Genomic DNA, 17,201 nt, shown 5'->3' with positions numbered 1-17,201 from the left:
ATTTCAGCCTCAGTGCCAGTAATATTTCTGTTTTCTCCTAGACTCACTCCTGCCCTTTTCAGTTCCACTCTGCATTTTAGGAAATGATGTTTCCCAGGCTCCCTTACCTTCTGCCTTGCAGCAAGATTTAGTGAATGGGTTGGGTACCAGAGAGCAAGAGACAGGGAAAAGCCAGAGCATTTCTTCCCCTTCCTCCCTGCTCCTGAAGAGACTCTGGCAATGGGTACAAGTGCTCGACTCATACACTTTCCCTGCCCTGAGACCAATTCACCCTTCTTTAAATTCTGTATTGGATCAAAACAAGAGTCCAAAGTCCTCATTCCTCCAACATCTTCTGTAGGAAATCTTGGGTGGAACCACTGATAAACTCTCCTATTAAAGCATTCTTCTAGACTTCTAGTGAGACATAGTCTATTCTCTCACTTTATGGCCCTACACCACTCACCTTATAGCCCTTGACCACAAATTTCAGTGCTTGATCGCCTCTACCCACCTTGGTTTTTCTCTCTTAAGAGGATATACCAAGTGGCCCAACAGCTCAGGCTGGGTCTGAACATGATATTTTCTGTAGCAGTAGAGAGATGTTGGCTTTCTTCCCTTGGCATGGCCAGTTGCTCTACTGCAATTCACTAAAGCTCCCTCCCCCTATTTTGGAAGGCATAATCCCTTGCAAGAATAAGCACAAATTTATTTGTAAGGGATCATAATCATGCACGGAGTTTAGAGGATGGGTCAAATTTTTTTTTTTTTATTATTCATTTGAAGGTTACCTTTAGTTTAGAAAGAATTCACCAGGAATGGACACTGAGAAACTCTTTTCCCCTTTGCCACTCTCTGTCCTTTCCTCAGGGCATAAGTGCTTCTCCTTGTGATTAATACCTGTACCCGCCTCTAGTCCAACAATCAAAGATGGATCCTTAAATTCTTCAGCGTGAAACACCTATAAGGTAAACAAACCTCTTTTTGGCTAATATTGATCACTTATAATATAATACAATTGCAAAGTATGCTTGTTCCAAAAGACATCCCTTCCCTTCTAGGGCAATAATGAGGACATTGAAGGTGACAGAAGACTTCATTCTGCTACAGAAAAGAATAAGAAAATGGATTAATTTTATAACAAAGAAAATCAGTAAAATTTAAGTTTCTAAAAGTTTTAGGGAACATGTAATTGGAATAAATAAAGATAGATAAGTCCAAAAGATTTCTAAGAAATAGCCTATATTTAAGGGTTTTTTCCTTTAGTCTTTTTCTATATAATTGTTGTTTTATAAATAATATTTTTAAATTTAGTGTGCCACAATGCTTTTTAAAGAATTTCTATAAAGATAAATAGCTAGCTAGCTAGCTAATGACAGATGGACAGACAAGTAGATAAACCAGCAATACATACCCAAGAATATCAATAATGATTTTGCATCAGAGTCACTAAGTTGCAGAAGAATTATCTATGAAGAATAAAGCATCTCCTTAGATGGTGGCCATGCATTTCAGAGGGCAAAAATAATCATGTGCATATTCTTTCTATAAAAGCAATTATTTTTCTTCAAGTGAAAATTGTTTCAAGGGACATACAAATGCTGTGAACTGAAATGGAAAAACCAATACATTGCTCTGTTCAAAACATCTCTGCTCAGCTCAACGATCTCCCACACTCCTGAATAACATGGTAAACTTTCCAGTTACGTGAAAATAAAAAAAAAAATGAGAGTTGTTTGGAATAATTTCTTACATTTTTGGCATGTTGGTTTTTTAATTACTATGGAACAAAGAAGCATGTTGATGCATCTTTTGACATCCATTCTCATTTATCATGCAGAATTAGGAAGGTGAAAAAGTCTACGTGTCAGTTAGTTTCTTAATGGTTGTTAGAGTTGTTTTGCAATGGCAGGATGATGTGCCCTAAATGACACAATGTTTTTGAAGAAGAAATGCAATTAATTCACTCTTAACTCCCTCTCCCCGCTATCAAAAAATTGTCCTTGTTTGATGAAAATGCTGGGGAACAATGAAGAAGAATGTGTATGATTAAGTCAGTTGGCTAGAGTTCACGACTTGACAAGTTATTTGACTCAGCTCTAAAAGAAACGCACTTCTACTTCTAACATGCATTTGTATTTTGGAAATATGACACACTATTCTCACAGTGAAATAGGATGCTCCTGGGGAAAATGCCCAGCTCTACTTTTTAGACTCCCAAAACATTAGATCTGAAAGGAACCACAGCAATGATTTTCTTTAACCCCTCAATGACATGACGAAGATGAGGATGGAGGTATCCGCCGACTGTTTCCAGTGTGCACACTAGGGTGAGCAATCATCTCGATTTCCCCAGCTCTCTCCTGGTTTTAGCAGTTACAGTCTCATAAGCCAAGAAAATCTTCAGTCTTGGAATGGTTGGATTTCTTAAAAGTAGATCTAGATTTCAGATCTTCTGATTACTAACTCAGTAATGTTTGTTCTACACATCTTTGTTTTTTTAAACTAAGAATCTAGTTTTTCTACTGTTAAAAGACAATTCGTATATATGTTTAAGTACTAATTACATGTTCCTTTCTTATTTAAGCAATGAAATACAAATGCTAGCTTTGGTTTCCCATATTAGACATGACCTAAATATTATTTCACTTCATTTTCTCTCCCATCTCTTTCCTTTTTATGCTTGGAAAGAAGTAGATTTGTGTTGTTATGCATGGCTTAGGCTGATAAATCAAATCAGGAGACGTTTCAAATAAACAAAATGAATTTGAGAGGTTATAAGTGTTTGCAAGTGTCACCGTGGAGACCAGAGAATGGATTGTTGCCATAGAGACTTACATAAACACTCTGACTGTGATTATTTCCATGTGAAATCAGATATAGAGGAGATTTGGGAAGGAGGATACATAAATGGAGCTGGCACTCATTGTAGCTGGAGACGAGTTGTGTCAGAAGGCTGGAGGATGCTAAAGCAAGTTGACAGTGTGAAATGTGTCTGTGCTCATTATTGCTCCATCAATGAGCAGGAAAACACCTTCAGGGAGAACCAAGTTTAGAGGGTCAGGTGGGTGTGCTCCATCAGCTACTAAAATACTATAGGATTGGAGGTGATTCCCATTCACTCTTTCCCTCATTCATTCACATTGGCACCTACCATTGTTATAATAACAAGTTCTATAGCGTTGTGATACAATAATAATGACAGCATGTCTTTATTAAAATGCTTACCACATTACAGAGACTGTGTTAAGCCCTTTGTGAATATTATGTCATAGAAGCTGAACAACACTTATAAGGTAAAGCAAATATTATTCCCATTCTACCAACAAAGAAACTGAAACATAGAGAAGTTAATCACCTTGCCCAGGGGCACACAGCTAAAAAATGGTGAAGCCAGGATTCAAATCAGGTAGTCTGTTGGCAGAGCCCACATTCTTAAATATCACACTCTGATGAGAAGATGAAGTCTTTGTCTCTGAAGTATTTTACATCTAAATTTGGGAGAAAAAAACATAGTAGTGAAGACTAACACTAGGATGACGATATGTAATTCTAGTCATCTATACACATTCTAGCTAGTATTTAATTATAGATTAACATCAACTTGAACCTCATACCCTTCCCTCTTCCTCCTCTACAGATATTATATCACTGAGATTCATATTTACAAAGAACACACTAGCTAGCCAAAAAGAAAAGAAATGCATTAGCATATCAATTAGATTATGGGATATCTGGGAGAGTGAGAGACTCGTGCTTCAACACCTTCCTACTTCAGTGTACACACAATTGTGATCAGCTTTGAATAAATTTTACCCTAAAATGTACATTTGAGCTTTCAGATGAATTGACTCAAGGGTGGGGCCCATTTGCAATAACACTGAGTCTTCCCTATAAGCTGTATATCCTCACAGAACACCTGTGGACAGCATCCCATGGCCAAGCAGTTATAATGATTGCAAAGGTTTAGACATGGGATTCCTGGTTACCGTAGCAGGCTTTGTTTGGGGCCAACCAACCTTTCATGAGAAGGAGTGATATTGAACCCTGCTCAACAGCAGGCATCAAAAGAGTTTATTGTAGTCTTAAAGAATCGCTGTGAGGGGCCTGTAATCCCAGCACTTTAGGAGGCCGAGGCGGGTGGATCATGAGGTCAGGAGTTCAAAATCAGCCTGGCCAAGATAGTGAAACCCCATTTCTACTAAAAATATTTTTAAAAAATTAGCCAGTCATGGTGGTGGGTGCCTGTAATCCCAGCTACTCAGGAGGCAGGAGGCTGAGGCAGAGAATTGCTTAAACCCGGGAGGCAGAGGCTGAGGCAGAGAATTGCTTAAACCCGGGAGGCAGAGGCTGAGGCAGAGAATTGCTTAAACCCGGGAGGCAGAGGATGTAGTGAGCCGAGATCGCGCCACAGCCCTCCAGCCTGGGTGACAGAGCGAAACTGTCTCACACACACACAAAAAAGAATGGCTGTGAGTATCAATAATTTTAGTTAATGTCCTTTGATTCAAATTTTCTGGAAGATTTCTTCACAGATTATTGATACACAGAGGGTCAACCTTCATTTTGCACAGATGAGTACTTGGCAGAGAGTGAAATATATAGAACCATCTTTCTCTGAAAAGAAATAAAAGACAATGTAAAGCCCACTGGTTTGGGACCAAAACAGGACCAAGTTATTATGAATATTAAATTAGAAAACAGGTATAGAGGCTGGCACCAAGCAAATATGCTGCAGCTGGTGGTTCATTTTGTCCACCATATCTAACCCAATGGCTGCTCTGAAGGTGAACAGAATTCCAGACTCGGCTTGTGTAAATCAAATTGCAAGCAGCTAATTTTGTCTTTAAGTCTTTGGATGCTGTCAGTTGTGTAATTGTTTTCCTTTCCATTTTCCTTTTAATTGAAAGTTTGTCGCAAAATATGTGACCACCTCTATCTAGCAAATGCATAGAATTTCATGGCATGATTTTTAATATACTCCACACCTAGCTTCGTCTTACTTTTTTTCTTCAAGATGGGGTCTCACTCTGTTGTCCAGGCTGGAGTGCAGTGGCATGATCTCAGCTCACTGCAGCTTACATCTCCCGGGTTCAAGCGATTCTCCTGCCTCAGCCTCCCGAGTAGTTGGGACTACAGGTGCTCGTGATCATGCTTTGCTAATTTTTGTATTTGTAGAAGGGATGGGGTTTCGCCATGTTGGCCAGCCTGGTCTCAAACTCCCAACCTCAGGTGACCCACCCACCTTGGCCTTCCAAAGTGCTAGAATTACAGGCATGAGCCACTGCACCTGGCCTTACTTTCTAATCCTTATTTTCTCTTTCCCTTTTTAAAAAAACTATTTATTTGTATTCTGTCTCACTGTGTTATATGAATGTTTTTGTATTTAAATCCCTTTTTGGAAAAAAGTTGTCCAACCCCTTGGCTACTCCCATAATATCCTCAACAAAGCACCCTGATGTCCAAGATCCCCTCCTAGTCTTCATACGTCCAGGTTTTGTACTTGAGACTCCCTCAAAACCATTCCCTTTTTTGCCTGAGTTTTAGGCCAGCTGTGATTTTCTTAAATACAATGCATCTTTTATCTTTCAGAGGTTTCTCATTATTTCTAGTCCCTAAGCATCTCCCATTCTGTTTCCCAACACTGATTTGGATTTATTTTACTTTCTATTTGCTTCTGCTATGTCCGAGGGTGGGAGGGAGAGAATGGAGAATGTGCTCTGTCTGCTGTCTTCCTACAATGTCCTCTGCTCCCTTCTTCAGTTCAGATTTGTATTTCCAACAATGTTCTGAACACATACACTCAGATGCCCCACAGGGGCCTCAACTCATAATGTCCAAAAGGAATGCTTCACCTCAACCAGACCTGACTCTGAGTGTATGTATGTCTGTGTGTCAGTGTGTGTGTTTGTGTCAGTGTGTGTGTGTCTGTGTGTGTTTGTGGCTAGGTGTGTATGTGTGTGTGTCTGTGTGTGTGTGTCTGTGTACCTGTGTGTGTCTATGTATATGTGTGTGTGCTCCCTGCATAACCAAGAAGGAAAACATGTTGACATGTTAGATTCTGGTTTTTCCCCCTCTCAAATCTCTTTTACTGAATAAATGTTTAACTATCTGGTTATGCCATTCTAAATATTGAAATTCGTAGTTCTTTGTCATCATTTCATTGCTATAACATAATCCACCTACTGTGCATGACAGAATCCACCTACTATGTACAGGCACCATTCCAGAACCTGAATGGAGCATGTTGACTTCATTCTTATTTTTAAAGTATATTTAATTTAATAGCTACCTCTATAATGTTTACTAGGTGCCAGGAGCTCTATTAAAATTCCATGAAATCCCATTGTAGTAGAAAACACCAATTAGTTACTTGAGTCCTTCAAGACTCAGTTTAGGGCCTCTTGGAACCTCTTCTGAATCTTTGGAAGATTCAGAAGATTCAGGCTGCGCTAAGCCCAACACATCTTGTATAGACCACTACCCCAGCATGTTATGTTTGCCTCTTCCATGGACTGTGAGTTCCCTGAGGTGTGCTCTTCTTTTGATCCCTAGAACACTGCTCAACACCAAATAGGAACTCAGTAAGTGTTGATTGAACACCTGTCAAACTAAGCCAATTTGATCATCTCACTCTGCTGCTTAAAACCCTTCAAAGAGTCACCACTAGTAAAAGCATGAGTCCAATTCCTCAGCATGGCACACAGTACTCTGCAGGCTGGCCCCATCTGTCCTTCTGGCCTCACCTTACCAGGACCCCAGTCCTTCTCCCATTGCTCCAGGCACACCAAACTCTTTCTCACATTCCCAAAGTAATGTTCTCCATAGTTTCTCAAGGCCTAGTATGCAATGCCCTACCTGACTTGTGTGTCTTTAATAAAGTCTTCTATTTTGTTCATGACCAAACTCAAAGATCACATATCCCCACATGTCACATGTTCCCCATAAGACTTGTGACTCTTGTTCCCACATAGTCACTTAGATTCATTTATCACATGATATTGCAATGATTTATTTATTTGTCTCTCACTCTTTCTCTCTCCTCACTCAATAGACCTTGAGTTCTTCAAGGATAAGAATTATATTTTACTCATCTTTGAATTTTCTCTGCTTTCATATGGCACATAATTCCTAGAATATAGCAGATGACCAAGTAATGTTTGATGTAATGAACTTATGAATGAATGGATTTGTGCAGCTCTTCACTGTGCTATATAAAATGACTAGGCCGGGTGCAGTGGCTCACGACTGTAATCCCAGCACTTTGGGAGGCCGAGGCAGGCGGATCATGAGGTCAGATCGAGACCATCCTGGCTAACATGGTGAAACCCTGTCTCTACTAAAAATACAAAAAAATTAGCCAGGCGTGGTGGCGGGCACCTGTAGTCCCAGCTACTTGGGAGGCTCAGGCAGGAGAAGGGTATGAACCCTGGAGGCAGAGCTTGCAGTGAGCCGAGCTCGTGCTACTGCACTCCAGCCTGGGCGACAGAGCAAGACTCTGTCTCAAAAAAAAAAAAAAAAAAAAAAAAGACTAGAGAAAGGTCAAACCTCTGTTTATTTAATGTTTCTTCAGAAGGGAGGATTCAAGGCCTTAATTCTCAAAATTCTCAAATCGGATTGGGTACTTTTATTATCAAGTGCCTCTTCTAAATGAACACATTTGCTTTCTTGGCTAGCCACCCACTCTCCATGTTTGTTACTTTTACAATGTAGAAAATTATGTGTCCTTGGAGTGTTTTTTTCCCACTTCTAGTAGAATCCCATGTCAGAACCATCACCTACTTATTACCTCCTACACAGTCTATACATAAGACATTGTTTGTTTCTTCTAGGCAAATCTCTATTAACCAATTTACAACAGTTTTAGGACGCTGTAGCCTATGTGAAGTCCGTATATTGGTAAAATGAATGTTGCACAGTTTAAAAAACAATAGTCATTTGTAAAGAGACTTTAAGAAAATGTAGCCTATGCTTTTCCTGGGCCTCCTGAACCTCAGGGTGAAAAGGGGTCATGTTAATGATAATAAACTTTCTCTAGTGCTGACCCCCACTAACCATCATAGGACCTCAAACTTTTTGCAAAACTTTCCATTCCATTCGCAGGTATTTCTGGAGGGTCCCCACAGAGCTTTGCAATCAGCCCTGCACTGCCTGCCTGCCTGCAGACTTCTTCCACCCGAGAGAAATTAGCTCTTATCTTTAAAATAAACATAGTTATGAGTGATCCCAGCGGATATTTCTCAAGTGGCTGAGGAGCCTCCCGACATGGAAGTCATCCTAAGCAAAGGGAGAGTCGGGCACCCAAGCTTAGTGTGGTCACTGGGGCGAGTGGGGTGAGTCTGAGGATACTGAACATATTTCAAAATAATAAGTTATTTCAGCATTCATTCAGCATCCACCATTTCTCCTGGCCCCTCCTCACCTCTGCAGTTGCCTGCTGCTGAAGAGGAATGACTTTTGCTGCCCAGGTTGTTGGTCAAAGGGCAGCTATGCCACCTCTAGTGCTCCCAGTGCTACTGGAAAACCTCCATCCATTGGCTCAGCCTCCTGCTGCCTTGAAAGCTTTCCTCACCTGTGAGAGTTACTGGTGCCAGGAGGAGGTGCTGCCTGGTGTGCCCACACATGGCACTGCTGCTGACTGGTCCTAGAGCCACTGCCACCACCAACACTCTCTCCTCTTGCTCCCCATAGGGATGCCATGCAGGACCCCAAGCTGTGTGGAAGGTGTTCCCAATCTCACCAAATATCTTAAGAAACATGAGTTTCATTTTAACTTTCAGACTCTTCTCATATTGTTATTTGAAACCAAGAAAGTCAAGTTTTGGAAATAAGCTAAGTGCTACATGTTCAGTATCCTCAGACTCACCCCACTTGCCCCAGTGACCACACTAAGCTTGTGTGCCCGACTCTCTCTTTGCTTAGGATGCCTTCCATGCCGGGAAGCTCCTCAGCCACTTGAGAAATATCAGCTGGGATCGCTCATAACAATGTTTATCTTAAAGATAATAGCTAAGGTGGAAGAAGTCTGCAGGCAGGCAGTGCAGGGCTGATTGTGAAGCTCTGTGAGTTGGTCACAGCCAGGACTATATCAGTCCTTCTGCTCTTCCACATTCAACATGCAATGTCCACTGCATGGCCCTGGGTTGCTGTTGGAGCTGTGGGCACTGTAACTGCATTCCAGCCACCAGGAAAAAGGAAGGACAAAGAAAGATGTGTCCCTTCTCGAGGACACTTAACATACATAGAATTTACATACATTTCCAGTTAACCTCCCATTGGGCAAAACTTGGCTGCAATGAATGCCACAATTAGCTGCAAAAGAAGCTGGGAAAGTAGTGTCTATTACCAGTATCCCGGTCTCCAGCTAAATCAGCAGTTCTACAAGGAAGAAAACAAGAGTATACATGTGAGGATAGCTGGGAATCTCTGCAAGAAGATATAGGTTTCTTTTGTCCTGCCTTTCTATGGATTTAAAACTAGTACAGGGAGCAGGGATAGATCATTGAATTTCTTGGGTCACACAGACAAATGTGTGACAGGACGACGTACTGAGAATGTGATTCACATTTCATTCTCATACTGTTCATACAGTTCCCTTCCTCATACTGAAAAGGCCACTAAGCCGTGTGTTCCCATGCCTAATTGACTCTTGAGTTTTGAGGCCAAAAGCAGAAGTTGCCAGGTATCTGGCAGATAAAACTGGTTTCTGATTTGTTTTCAAGGCATAAGCTCACGAAGACAATGACAGTGAAGTATCTGAAAGTGGAAGGAAACTTCAAAGTCTGAATAAAGCAAACTTGGGTCCATTTGAGAAGTAGAGGGGCTTTAATACTTCCTGGAGGCTGAAGGGGTCAGGGACTCAGCATTCCAGCAGGGAGTGGAGACCAGGGCCACCATACTCATGCTTGGCACTCTGGGACACCCACATATCCCATATGGGGACGGCCATGTGTTATGGCCCGGGAAGTGGGATATTGGCCTTGAAGCATCTCCCAACCTTGGAAATGGTTCCTATGCCCAAGCTGCCTATTTCTCAGAGAGCATGAGCAAGGGGAACCCAAAACTAGAGCACCCTGCCCCTATATTCTGGATCTACCAGTCAGTTGAGACTGCAATTTAATACTAGGGAAGTAGAGGTGGCCCCCAAAAATGAGACCAAAGATGTATTTCCCACCACCACAGGCAGACAGAAGCTTAGGGAGAATCTTACTTTTCAAACACAATGTTTTAAGCCCACATGTTGGTTAATATTGATTCTTGCTATAAAGGGTAGAGCTCAAGTAGAGCTCAGGCCTCCTGGGTATTAACCTTGTGAAATGTTCTTGCCTAGCTCTGTTGTCTCTGAGGCTCCAAGACGGAAGTGGGAATGATATTGATTACTGAAGAGTGATTTGTCTTCACTCCTCATCTTGCTTCCTTGGCTCTTCATGTGTTCTGTTTTTCTACATGGATGTAATGCCACACAGTCACGTTTTAGGCTGTAAACTCCTTGAGGGCAGGTCTATTCTGTGACATGGATCACAGGTGTGTTACATTGCTTAGAGAGCTGGTCATTTCACTGATGCTTTGTCAGATCATAATGGCTGCTGCAATACGTGAGCCAGGATTTTTTTGTTTGAGCTGAATTACATACAGTACTTAGAAACCAGATCTGGGGCAAAGCTCTCTCTTTGGCAAAGTTGGGGTGCAGATGGAGGGATTGCTCTCTATTGGCTCTCATGATGGTTCTTTCCCTGTATCTGAGGCTTCTAACAGATTTATATGCCAGAACCAAGTCTCCAAGGGAAACCCAAGGTGTTACAGCCAGTGATATTGATGATTTAGTAGGTAATGTTCTTTTTGTACATTTTAAATGAAAACAGTGGGTTATGAGGAACCATCCTTCAGCTGAGTCATAAAAACCAGTTCCTGCCCTCTTGCAGTTAAAAATTCATGAAGCATTTTCCAAAAGGCTGTTTCGAATGAGGCTTGATTATTTTCTTTCTCTCTCTACTTAAATATTATCTATATGTTAAATACTTTTAGAGGTCTTTACTTTTGCCAACGAATTGTAATCCGGTGTTTCTGGATAATCAAGTATTAATGATTATCCTACTTACCATTTAGTTTAGTTAAAGAAAAATATAAGCATCATAGGAAACCAAACAACAACAAAAAAACTGTAAATGTGAGTTAGCTTTGCTGTGCTGTGCTGCAAAGGTTGGAAATCTTTGAAAATTGGCGTGCTGAGGTTGTCTTCCAAAGGTGGATAAACCTAATTGTCAACATGAGGCTGAAGACATTCATCAGCTGCTGTTTTTATTGTCTAGTGATAGTTCCTTCCAGAGGGAACTTTGGTCCAGAGTGTGGGTGTAAGTGAGAGTGGGGTGGCAATTGATCCCCCTGACAATGAAAACTGTTCTGTCTGGTAATTGGCACACATGCCATCGGTTGGTGATGCCTGCACTAGTACCTCATAACTGGGTTTCAAATAACAGGTTTCACAACTGCAGTGTTCTCAAGAGATTTTTTCTTCTACCCTTCTAGGTTCTGTGGCTGTTCTAAGAATTAAATTAACATAAGACAAAGTAACAGGAGAAAAATAATTTTAATTTTGTATGTATCCATGGCAGTCTCACAAATACATGAGACTCCAGGAAGCAGCCAGATGACTGAGACTTATATAGCATTCTGAGCTACAGGAAGGAATAGGGGTTTGGGGATTTGGAGAGCAGGGAGGAAGGTGCAGATAAATTATGGGAAGGTAGAGGTAGGAAAGGTATGGTGAATAAAGGATGCCTTGTAATGTAGATAAAAGTCTCTCAGGTGATAAACTTTTCTCTAAGTAGTTCTTTTCTTGGTACAGTACCTTTACTAATAAAAGTTTTCTTTATAAATATAAATCTCCTTTACAAAAGGGGAAACTTATACTTTCTTTTAGGTAGTTGATGGGGAAATAAAGAGCTTTTCCTTCACTGGTTTGTTCTCAATTTCCTTTACTTCAAAATAGTCAATATGCCAAAGTGGCATATTTGGGGGTAACATGTTCTGAACCCATTCAGTCACATAACTTGCTGCCCTATTGCCATTAAAAATTAGTGAAGCATTCTCAGAAAGGCTCTTGGGAGGCAACACTGGACCCCAGGTTGCTCTGTGCCTTAACCCTTGTAAGCCAAAGTGTCTGAGACAGATCTCAATCAACTTAGAGGTTGATTTTGCCAAGGTTGAGGACACACCCAGGAAAAAGAGACACACGTTATAGTAGGATCTGTGGCCTGTGCTTTTTCCAAAGAGGGTTTTGAGGATTTCAATGTTTAAAGGGCAAAGAGCAGCAGGAGAAGGAGAAAAGGAAAATGGGGGTGGGAGTGGCAGGGGTAGGTAGTGAGGCAAGTGGTCACATTCTTGTGAGGTTGTCTTAGCACTCAATGAGTCCACATGTTACCTGTGAAAGGAGCAGGGAGAGAAGCAGTCAATTATACATTCATCTCGTGCTCAGTAGATCTGCATTTTACATAGGATAAAGTAAGCATAGAGAACAGGAGTTAAATATACATTTATCTCAGGGTAGGTGGAGGGATGATTTCTAGTCTGTCTTCATTCTGTATCTGTGAAGATAAGCTACACATTTACATTATCAAGGTGAGATTCAACAGAACTGTGTTTTAGGGGGCCAATGAGGAATTTCCTTGTGAGTAACTTGTGAGGGAGGCCACCTGGGGAGATGTGTGGCCTTCTATCACTCCAGCTATCTGTTTAGGAACAAAAAGAAGGCAGCTTTTGCATGACTCAGTTTCCAAGCTTAATGTTTTCTGTTAGCATAGTGAGTTTGGAGTCCCAAGATTTTTTTTCCTTTCACCCTCTGATCTCAAAGGTCCTAAATGTGGGGTGTCCTGTGGAGATTCTGAATTTGTCCCTTCCCTTTGCTCATGGAGAAGTTCAGTAAATCCCTGTCTATTTTGTGAGCAGTTCTGACTCCTCCCTCTACAGCAGGCTCATAGGTGATAAAAGCTAATGTCAGTATCGTTAAGAAAACCTAGAATAGTAATACACAATTAATAATGTAATAGTAATAGCAACAATAATAATGCCACTGCCCTTCTGAAACCTCTCAGAAAAGCAAGAACACTTCTTTCCCAGAAGTCTCAAACAATCACCTTAAATCTCATCAAACCAAATTTGACCACAAACCCATTCTAGAGCCAATATCCATGGCCATGAGGTGGGACTATGCTGATTAAGCTGGGCTTGAGCCAGGGCCCCCATGACTAGAACCAGAGGCATTTTGAGCCAAGAGTGTGTAGAGCTTCATTCAAACTTACAAAGACCTTCTAGGGGTAGGGATGCAAACCCAAACAAGAATGGCGTCATTTCCAAGAGAAAAGGGGATGAATGATGGGAAGATAGCCATAAAGTCCATAGCAACTAATACTATTTATTTAGTATTCATTGTATGTTGCCACAGTTTTAAGAAGTTTTTCACTTCATTGTCACAAAGACAATTAAGTTTCTTGGACAGATTCCAAGTTTATGCACATTTTCAGATGAGAATATTAACATTCAGAGAGGCTAAATGACTTGTTAAAGTTATACAGCTAGGAATTGGCAGAGCTAGTATTCAAATCTAGGTGGTCTGACTTCAGAGCTCAAACTCATTCAGCCTCATTCATAATAAAGCATTTTTAAGCTTAGCCAGAGCACGTTGAGGGAGACAGTGTCATCCTGGGCTTAGATCAAGGGACTCAGAGAATCAGATCCAATTAATTAGCACAACTTCCTCCCCACCTGTGGCTCTGTCATAGTCACCTCTCCAGGCAACCATTGGCCCCCCTTCCACTGGGCCCCTCCTACTTGCATTTACACCTCCCCTAGGACCAGAAGAAGGCCTTACAAGGTAAGTATTTCCTGTGAGCAATATCCCCGTGTGATGGAGCAGCCTGCAGGAGGATACTGAAAAGGCTTCAGTTGGCTCACAAGATGGTGGGGGACAAGACTAGATGCCCACCCCGAGCAGTTGCTTTCCCTTGGATGTGATAAGACAAGCTCTGATTACTACACAGAAATAGCTCTTATTACTACATCAGAAATAGGGTATTATGATAATTTCTGAGAATTGTTTTCATTAAAACAAAAAATTATAGCATGTAAGACATTAGCTAATAGCATTTGTAAGGTTGGCACAAGTGATTATTTCTAGTACCAGGAGATAATAGAAGGCTCTTGTAGTGATGACTAGACCACACAAAATATCACATCCACAGTCATGAATAGTATCTTATTCTGCCTGTCATTTCTCAAGTCGTATTTCTCTGCATAATCCAGTTTTTGTCCCTGTTTCTTCCCCGAAGAAGTGAGTGTTGGGAATTAAGCCAAGAATCTGTAGCAGGACAGTTGACATAAACCTGGTGACTACGACTCCTCCTGACAGTGAGATCTTCTCAATCCATCTGATCTATTTGGTGACATTTATTTGGCAGGTTTAAAGGAGTGAAATACAGAGAGCTGTCTGGGTTTTGCAGGAAACTCTTGCCTCTTTATTATTCCTGTGTTCTCAGGTGGTGTCATGATTCATAATTCATTTTAAGCTGAGTATTTGTGGCTCTTATCAAACAAACCTTGTTAATTTCATCAAGTTGGGTCAAGTAAGGATAAAAGGAAGAAACTAAGAGAAAATTTAGTTGGAGCTATAAGCCTATAGACTGTTAGGAGTCATTCAGGAAGTGATAAATGCCAGTTAAAAGGTACTCATATTGTTTTCTGGTCTAAGCTGTGTTCATAAGCATTATAATCATTGGGGTTTTTTTTTTTTTTGGTTTCTTTTTTGTTTGCCAGTTTTATTGCAGTATAATTGATAGATAAAAATTATACATTTTAATTGAGCCGTGTTTAGGCTTCCAGTTTAAAAAATTAAATAAGCAATAAAATGAGTTGTTACAGTATTTTTGAGACCTGTTTAAGGCAAGTTTCAGATGATTATAAATAAGCTTTTTGAGATTTCAGCATTTATTTATTTTGACCCATTTATATGGTTCGGTTATATCTCCACTCAGATCTCATCTTGATTGTAGTTCCCATAATCCCCACGTGTCATGGGAGGGACTAGATGGAGATAACTGAATCATGGGGGCAGTTTCCCCCATCCTGTGATACCCTTGTGATAGTGAGTTAGTTCTCACGAGATATAATGGTTTTATGAGGGGCTTCCCCTTTGCTGGGCACTCATTCTGTCTTTCGCCACCCTGTGAAGAGGTGCCTTCCGCCATGATTGTAAGTTTCCTGAGGCCTTCCCAGCCATTCAGAACTGTGAGTCAATTAAACCTCTCTTATTTATAAATTACCCAGTCTTGGGCATTTTTTCATAGAACCGTGAGAATGGAAGAATACAGCCATTCTATATATATTTGGTGAGTTCTTCCTATGTGTCCAGCACCACGCTAGTGTTGGAAAAGCTGATACATATGATGAAACAGTTCCTACCTGCAGTGGACCTCACTATCTAATAAGAAAGAGAAAAAGAAATAAACATAATAATTTCAAATTTGTAAAGTTCTATAAGGTTTAATAACAGAGTGTCAAGAGACAGACTAACGTGTGAGGGAGGGAGGGAGGAAGGGAGCAGCCTTAGGTAGGGTAATCACGGAAGGCTTCTCTGGGGAGGAGGCTTGTAAATGGAGAAGGAGCTGGAACCATAGGAAGGATGAGAAGCCATGCAAATAGAGAAGAAAACAGTATTCCAGGAAAAGGAAACAGGATGTGAAAAGACCCTGCAGAGGTAAAGAGTCCTTTACTGAGCTAGAGAAGCCTGAATACAGGCACTATATTAGAGAGGGTGATACTGGAAACCAATAATTGAAATATCTATGAAACATTGAAGTGGAAATGTCGAGTAGGCAATTGGATAAAGAGTCTGGAGTCCACAAATAAGTTCAGGGTGATGCACAGTAGAGACCTGTTAGCATGTCCATAAACACTTTAAAACAATGTAGTGAAAGATTGCCCAGGAAAAGAGTACAGAGAAGAAACTCAGATATTGAGCTATCAGTGCAGAAGTAGGAGCCCACAGAAGAGTCAGCCCAGGGGAGAAAAACTGGAGGAACGGCTTCTTTGAGAAGCCAAAGGAAGGGAGAGAGGGACCAGTTCAGAATGGTGGAATGATGAGCACATGCATTTCTCCCCTTTCTATACCAAGACTGTAGCCAAAAAATAGCAATTTTTTTTTAAATTTTCTTTTGAGAATGGCTCTTACTCTGTCTCCCAGGCTGGAGTACAGTGGCGCAATCCTGGCTCACTATAACATTGACCTCCCTGGGCTTAGGTGATCCTGCCACCTCAGCCTCCCTAGTAGCTGGTACTACAGGCATGCACCACCATGCCTAGATAATTTTTGTATTTTTTATACAGATGGGGCTTTGCCATGTTGCCCAGGCTGGTCTGGAATTACTGAGCTCAAGTGATATGCTAGCCTTAGCCTCCCAAAGTACTGGGATTACAGGCATGAGTCACTGTACCCCACTGCAAATAATTTTTTTAAAGACAAAAACCACAACAACAAAGACATCAGGAGACAAGCCATCACAATGGCTTCATGTCAATGATTTCTAGAGGATGGAAAGCAGATGGAAGAGTGATTGAGTGTGACAGAGGAGGCCACAGCTCACAGAACACATAGGGGTGGCAGGCTTAAGGAGAGACCCATTCTGTCCTGTGCAGCCCTGGAGCAGTCCAGAACATGCCACGGGTGAAAGAATAGAAGCAAGACTTGGGCTGGAAACAGGGAGATTGATTGGAAGGGAATGTACAGAACTGTTGGTATACCACCACACTCACCCCCACATTTTGAATTTCTGACACAAAAGAAAAATCCTCCATAGAAACTGAGACCTACACTCTCCAGCTTCTAGAGATTGCCTAGTATAAATAACATCTACCTTCCTAAGAAGCACTTTAATGTAAAATCTATAAATTGGCAAGGCCTACCCATGTACTAACAGCTTTCAATTAACTTTTTAGTGTCTCATTCCTAAAGATAAATAGACAATTTAAGATCACAAGATTTTTTTAAGGAAAGCCTCCTACATAAAAGAAAAAGATCAAGATAAATCAACAGGTAAAGATGACACTGGAGGAAGTGAAAATTTGACATATGGAATAGAAGAGAAACTTCATTAAACTTTCTTTCATGTCTGCAGAGAGATTTAAGAAAATATTGCCTCATAATGCAAGAAAAGTTTGCTCTGAAAAAAGGA

At 41.0% G+C, this 17,201-nt stretch overlaps 1 long non-coding RNA gene across 1 annotated transcript in view; it reads right to left on the bottom strand.

The window, feature by feature from the left end:
* Positions 1 to 3,187: 3,187 nt before the first annotated feature.
* Positions 3,188 to 17,201, bottom strand: part of LOC134730421 (uncharacterized) — a 439,770-nt gene continuing 425,756 nt past the window's right edge. Inside the window, exon 3 of the long non-coding RNA XR_010112180.1 lies at positions 3,188 to 3,470. This is a non-coding gene — a long non-coding RNA (uncharacterized LOC134730421). The remainder of the gene's footprint in view (positions 3,471 to 17,201) is intronic.

This window comes from Pan paniscus, chromosome 4, assembly GCF_029289425.2.
Source record: "Pan paniscus chromosome 4, NHGRI_mPanPan1-v2.0_pri, whole genome shotgun sequence".
Classification (NCBI taxonomy): domain Eukaryota; kingdom Metazoa; phylum Chordata; class Mammalia; order Primates; family Hominidae; genus Pan; species Pan paniscus.
This window is presented reverse-complemented; position numbering and strand designations above follow the sequence as displayed.